The sequence below is a fragment of the Pseudophryne corroboree genome, chromosome 2, assembly GCF_028390025.1.
Source record: "Pseudophryne corroboree isolate aPseCor3 chromosome 2, aPseCor3.hap2, whole genome shotgun sequence".
Taxonomy (NCBI): Eukaryota; Metazoa; Chordata; class Amphibia; order Anura; family Myobatrachidae; genus Pseudophryne; species Pseudophryne corroboree.
Genome location: NC_086445.1, coordinates 61,553,069 through 61,560,336, shown reverse-complemented (window position 1 = coordinate 61,560,336; position 7,268 = coordinate 61,553,069). Strand labels below are relative to the sequence as shown.

General features: G+C 45.3%; 1 long non-coding RNA gene across 2 annotated transcripts; it reads right to left on the bottom strand.

The window, feature by feature from the left end:
- Window positions 1–5,367: 5,367 nt before the first annotated feature.
- Window positions 5,368–6,935, bottom strand: LOC135050499 (uncharacterized). Of its 2 annotated transcripts, none has more exons than XR_010241634.1 (5): window positions 6,865–6,935; window positions 6,712–6,785; window positions 6,490–6,561; window positions 5,992–6,051; window positions 5,368–5,623 (listed from the first exon to the last, which is right to left on the bottom strand). It is a non-coding gene; the product is annotated as an uncharacterized LOC135050499 (long non-coding RNA). The 2 variants fall into 2 exon arrangements; XR_010241633.1 differs by having other exon boundaries at window positions 6,716–6,785.
- Between the last annotated feature and the right edge of the window lie 333 nt (window positions 6,936–7,268).

The following is a 7,268-nucleotide window of genomic DNA, read 5'->3' as shown; positions in this document are numbered from 1 at the left end:
CTCTCTAAGGAACTTACACATCAAAAGGTTTTGTCATTCACACCTCTCTGCTAGGACAGGGCCATTAGCATGCCACTTCCTACTGACAGGAGATGATTATTCAGACATCTATAGTAAGTGCATTTTTCCTTTAAATATACAGATGAGCACATCTTAAATATAAATACATTTAAATATGCATTCCTGCAATGGTGCACAGAGCACTACATATGACATGTTAAGACACATCATTAAACATATTTTTAAACAGTCTGCGCCCAGCGCCGTAAGTACATTTAACAGTGACACCAAGCGCCTATTGTCCGCAGCATGGCGCCGGGCACTAGGGGTTAACCCCTTCAGTGCTGCAGTGGCCATTGTCCACGTGGGCTGTGGATCTCTCCGGCCACACTCCCCTCCTCCCCCCCCATTCAAGCGGGAAACCAGGGTGTCATGCAGTGGCCTAAGTTCATTACAGTCGCCCGGAGGCAAGATACATATTGGTGCCCCCTATTTCCAATATTAAGATAAATATATGTATGTATGTAAGTGTGCGTGTGTGTGTGTGTGTGTGTGTGTGTGTGTGTGTGTGTGTGTGTGTGTGTGTGTGTGTGTGTGTGTGTGGAGTGTTCTGAAAAACAACTATATGCTGTATTTATTCATTTAATTGTCTTTTATTTTAAATCACACATTTCTTAGCAGTCATATCTAGAATTAGAGCCCATGACCTGTTACACTGACAGCAGACACTTTACTGATGGAGCTATTTACTCCTGTAGAGAAAGCATGAGAATTCTAACTATATCAAGTTACATGTAATTGTCAGTGATTAAGGCCCCAGAGTCTCTTAGGCCTTCCCCCTGCAGGGATCCCACGTGGACTGGCTGCAGGTGCCTCCACATATTATGTAGGGGCTGTTTGGCCATGCAGGTGACTCTCTCCGCAGAGTGCACCTGTCTCTCGCTACACTCCATCGGACTGACTGGAGGGGGAACAGTCTCTGTAGGTTCATCTCCTCTCGTCAAACAAGCGAGCCGGGCTCCAGCACTCGGATTTGGGGCACAAGTCTGGGGTGCTTGGGATGCAGGACAGTTCATCCTCAGATGTCCGATTTTCCCACAGCTGTAGCACTTCTTTTCCAGTCGTGGCACCGATGATCTCTGATCAGTTGCAGGGACGCTGCGGTACGTTTGCTGGCCAAGAGCCCCCGGGTTGGAAGATGCTTGTTTTGGGGGGCGATGAGCTGAAGAGGGGTGTCCCCCTGATGGTACAGTCTTTTGGAGCTGGCTGCTGGCTGGGCGCTTCTGCCCATGTGGCCGAATTGCCACATACTTGTCGGCTAACTGGGCAGCCATCTTTAAGCTTGGTGGCGCCCGGTCTAGCACCCACTCCTTCACTTCTGGGGCGCACCTGCGATAGAACTGCTCCCTGCAGATTAGGTCAATCAGTGCGTCCCATGTAGTGGCTTCAGAATCCTTCACCCACTTCACCACGTACTGCCGCAGCTGGATGGCGAACTGCCCATGGGTGCTCCTAGGATTCTTGGGCAAGTCTCTGAACTTCTTCCTGTAAGACTCTGGAGTGATGAAGAATCGCTGGAGGAGGGCCTTAGCCACTTCGTCGTAATCCCCACAGTCCTCCGTGGCCACTCCTTGATAGGCCTCCAAGGCCTCTCCATGCAGAGTGGGCACAAGGTGTCTCACCCACTCTGACTTGGGTAGATCGTGTAGTTTACAAGTCCTTTCAAAACTTGCAAATGTCCATCAATGTCCCCATCACTGTCTGCAAACTTGGCAAACTGAATACGTCCTGATCTGTGTACAACAACTGACAACGGCTCCCGGGGTACCACGGCCTGTGGTGCCCGCTCATCACGCCACATCTGGGATGATGATCAAGCGCTCTTGCTCCGTTGCCCTTTCCCCCAATTCCGCTAGCAGATCTGCTAGGCTATCCGTGCTGCCCCCCCTGGGACGTTGGGATCCTGGCCCTGCTAGGGATTGCTGGAAAACATTGCTGCTGTGAGAGAGGGTGGGGCTTGTGGGTTTCACCGGTTCCTTACGAAGGTCCACTGTTGGGCCGTCCTCTGCGATGCCGACGCCGTCAGTGCTTTCCACCTCCGCCCGATGGGACTCCTCCACGCTCATGAGCGCCGCCTTCATGACGCTTCTGGACGCGTTGAAAGGGATATCCACACCCTTCTCCTGGCACACGATCTCCATATCATCCTTGGACATTCCGCTGAATTCCGCCATCTTGTGCGTTCTCCTGTGCTGCAGTTACGCCTCTCCTGAGTAACTCGGCTTCTCCAATCGGGTGACCGAAAAGCCGCCTGGGATTATCCCACCGCCATGCCACCAATTTCTGTGACAGGACAGTCCCGTACGAAAGCACTCGCCGCTTTCGCGTCCTGTCTCCTGCGCACAGAATGGAGGGTCAGGTCACACGGGACCTGGCCACATAGGGGATTCCCGCTTACCGTCAGTAACCGCCTGTTACTGACTCCACCCACTGCGCTGTGGGTGGGTTTATGCTGCCACCACCAAACTCCTAACCTGCCGTGACGTTTGGAACCACGGTTCTGCTCTGTATGTGCCGACACACTGCGTTACCACACCTGTGTGGTGTTGACGAATCCCCACTAGTCACCTGACTAGGCCGTTCCCCGTAGCTGGCGGAAGGCGGAACTTGGAGACGTAAGGTGCTTCCCTGGACAGTCGGAGGACGGGGCTATGTTTGGCATAACCCTGTAGGTCACAAGGTGACGCAATCTTCTTGAGGCAGATGTTTATTTGCTCAATAATAGCCTTAAAAAAAGACTCATCCCTATTGCTAGGGGCAACAGCATACAGCAAGATGTTCCAGCAGAATGAAGATGGTACAATACACTCTGGAGGCACGCAGGCCTCCTTTTTATGTCAATTTTCCACACAGTACAACAGGGGGGTCATGTCCTCCCTGAGCCCTTTTCTATCCAATCAGGATATCTATAAAAATAAATTACATTTCAAAAGGAGATAAGTGCAATAAAACAATATCCTCCTTCCTGTGACACAGACAACGTTTGGTATCAGATTAACATTCACTATTGATAAATTTATCACATAGCTTCAAAATACAAATGTTTCTGTCTCATTCACATCTCCAGGCAATCCCAGTGTTTGGGGTTACAACAGGAAAGGCTGCACACAACAAACAGTCTTCCTTCCTGCATCTGCCATTCAGGGTTCGTATATCAATTAAATTACATGAAACAGGTTCCAAGCCCAGAACTACTTTACATATGGGATAAGGAGATCCCCCGTCAGTAACATTCCTCTCTAAGGAACTTGCACATCAAAAGGTTTTGTCATTCACACCTCTCTGCTGGGACAGGGCCATTAGCATGCCACTTCCTACTGACAGGAGATGATTATTCAGACATCTATAGTAAGTGCATTTTCCTTTAAATATACAGGTGAGCACATCTTAAATATAAATACATTTAAACATGCATTCCTGCAATGGTGCACAGAGCACTACATATGACATGTTAAGACACATCACTAAACATATTTTTAAACAGTCTGCGCCCAGCGCCGTAAGTACATTTAACAGTGACGCCAAGCGCCTATTGTCTGCAGCATGGCGCCGGGCACTAGGGGTTAACCCCTTCAGTGCTGCAGCGGCCATTGTCCACGTGGGCTGGGGGTCTCTCCGGTCACAGGGCCTGATTCAGAGGTGGGCACAGCCGTGGCTGCCCCTTTTGCCGGTCTCCCATCTGTGACCTTATGCAAAGTCCTTCCCTGGTGCACATCCGTGCTTATAACAGTGCAAAGCCTAAGACGCCCACTTTAAGCACCTGTAGACGCTGCAATTCTGCCTGGTGCGTCTTTAGGCGCCACCATCAGTCGCACCATCAGATGCAGATTTTCCATCAGAGTATGGCCCCTTATGTGAACAATTAAGCATTTGTGTATGCAAACACTTCAGCGTCGTGGGCGTGACACTCCCGTAACACGCACCATCTCCGTGCATCTGTATAGCATCCTCCCAGTCACTATTTGGGAACACCCGGCATTTTTCCAAGACATTTCCGATACCGTGCGTCTCAATCCCAAGGCACCTTTGTGCATACACGCTGTAACGCATGCGCTATCAGAGTTTTTAGGATTTTTGCGCAGAAGCAGAAAAATTGCTCCACTACGGAAATGTTAGCAATGCCTGCTCTCAGGTCCAGTGTGTTATCAGCTATAGTTCTGGGGGGGAGGAGGTTTGGGAGACCAGCGTTTGGGATCTCGGAGCTCACCATACCGACCCCGGTCTCGAGAATGCCGGTGTGGGGGGAGGGCGGAGTGCAATGTAGCCCTTTGCGGGCTCGGTGTCTCACTGAACTTGTCACAGGTTCTATTCCCACTGTGTGGGTGTCGTGGACACCCACGAGTGGGAATAGTCCGTTAGTTGGCATGCCGACTGTTAGGCTGTCCAGCGCTTGCGATTCTGGCGTTGGTATAGTGAGACCGCCGGTCACATAACTACATTAAATTAGAGATGAGCGGGTTCGGTTCCTCTGAATCCAAACCCGCCCGAACTTCAGGTTTTTTACACGGGTCCGAGCAGGCTCGGATCTTCCCGCCTTGCTCGGCTAACCCGAGCGCGCCCGAACATCACGCTGTCGGATTCTCGCGAGGCTCGGATTCTATCGCGAGACTCGGATTCTATATAAGGAGCCGCGCGTCGCCGCCATTTTCACACGTGCATTGAGAGTCATAGGGAGAGGACGTGGCTGGTGTCCTCTCCCTTTAGAGAAGAGAGAGACACAGTATTTTCGGGGAGCATTATTAGGAGGAGTACTACTGTATACTACTATACTACTTGCTGAAGTGATATTTATAGATTAGATAGTGTGACTGTAAGTGTATTATCTGACTTGTGGGGGAGACACTGACAGTGGGGAGCAGTTAGAGTCTGAGAGCAGGACTCAGGAGTACATATAACGTACAGTGCACACTTTTGCTGCCAGAGTCAGTGCCACACTGCCATTGTTGTGACCACAAGTATAATATATTTTGTGATTGTCTGCTTAGGCCTCGGAGTACTAGTTGCAACGTGACCTGTCCTGAAGTGACCACCAGTTTAATAATCAATCACCACCAGATAGAGAGAATATGAAAAATATATATATATATATATATATATATATATATATATATATATATATATATATATATATATATATATATATATATATATATATATATATAAATAAAACAGAAAAACTTAAGACCCCTTAATTGCACTATAGTCTAATAGCTCAAACCACTGAGAGGTACCCCCTGTCAGAAGGAGTACTGCACATAGAGTGGACAAAAACAAAAGTTCTCTTGGGGAGCTTTACCACCACAGATATACTTATATAATTATAAAATCATTTATTAAAAAACATGTATACTTTTATAACATGAATCACAAGATCACATATGTCATATGAGCGATACATTCATTTCTGATTGTCTGTTATACATGATGTTTTCAATCATTAGATGAAATACTTATTCCTCAGCATGAGAAAGTATGAATGATCAGTTCACTGTTTTTACGGAAAACGCACAATCGTTGAAACCCAACGCGTTTCGTCCCTTAGGACTTCATCAGGGGTGCAAATCTGGGTGGTTCAATAAAAAATATATATATATCAAACAGTGTCCCTTCACATATATTTCAACTTCATGAAACCACTTCATTATTTAATAAAATTTTACTTGCTTTATATACAAAACAAAATCACAGAAATGCAAAGGAGGGAGGATATACTGAAAAAAAGTAAGGAGAACATCGGAGGAGGAGGAAAAACATATGGAGTGTAAAGTAAGGATTGGATCCCTACTGAATGGTTCAAATTTAAATACCAAATATATACCATATAACTATATAGTTCAGTACACATCAATTAATGTACAGTTTACATAATGACCAAGGATGGCATCTAGTGCACGTGATACTTAATTGATTAAATGAAGTAATTGTACATACCAAAGAATGGGTTCACCAAAGGGAATACAAACAGAGCATGAATTCACTGAGAGTGTATTCCTACAAATTAGAATTGTACTTCTATTAGAATACAAAAACATCTTAGAAATGAGGCATCATTCTATTAGTAATGATTCTTAAATGCAATAGTTGGCACAAATCACTCAATTAATATTATGGTGCTCATCAGGAGTTAGGTATAGTCGTTAAACATTTATTAAACATACCACTCAGTTTTCAATAGATTCTCCCACTAATATTGAAATGTGCCTCTTATTAACAAAATGATATACGATGAATTTGTTAAAACAAAACATCAATGTCCATGTTGTATCTACATACATACGGTGGTTAATGAGGGACCATACTGAAATAGGTAGATTGTAACCGATGGGAATTCTACTAAAACGATTCATATGTAGCCGAAATAGGATATAGTCTTTTCTACATACTAAACGTGATTAAGGTGTGTGCTCATTTATGAGAGTATATGCTCACCTGTGGAAACTTAACAAACCATCAAATTATGGGTGTTGGCTGAAGTACATCAATAGTACATCCATGTATTTCCTATAGGGTTATGGAGTGTTTGATTAGAAAGGGGTACTAGCAATAGATCACCTACAATGCAGCAACAACTTAAAATATAAAATGTGACAATCAAAATTATTTAGAAAGAGATCCTAATGACACTATTGATTAATTAGATGTCAAGCTCACCTACCAGAAACTTCTATTTAGATTTCACAAACTGGCAATTCGGATGAGATCAGGAGATATTATCCGATCAGACCCTATAAAGATGGGATGTCTTAGTTGGAAATATGACAAGTCTAAATCAATAAAAAAGACTGAATGGAATAAGGTATTTACCTGGCGTGTTGTCTCAAGGTCCACCTCACAGCTATAAATGAGAGTGAACTCTTTAGTCCTATATATACCCCCTGTGTAATTGACATCATTTCCTGTCAAGCTAATTATGTCCCTCAATTAAGTTAATTGACTACTAGACTACTAGTGGATATCATAGCTAGTGGATTAACCTGTTAAGGACTTGTATCATTTAGAGGAGTCACAATAGACATTGTATAAATTGTGTTTACTATATACGCTGCTCTAAATAAATTGAGAAATGTATAATTGCGTTCCACTCCTATCGAGCGATATGCGCTCCACAGCCGTGACTTCCGGTTCCGGCGGAAATACCGGCGGTCCCGGCGGTATTGCATCTTTCATTTAATAGAATTGCCTGAAAAGATCCCAATGGATCCTACAGC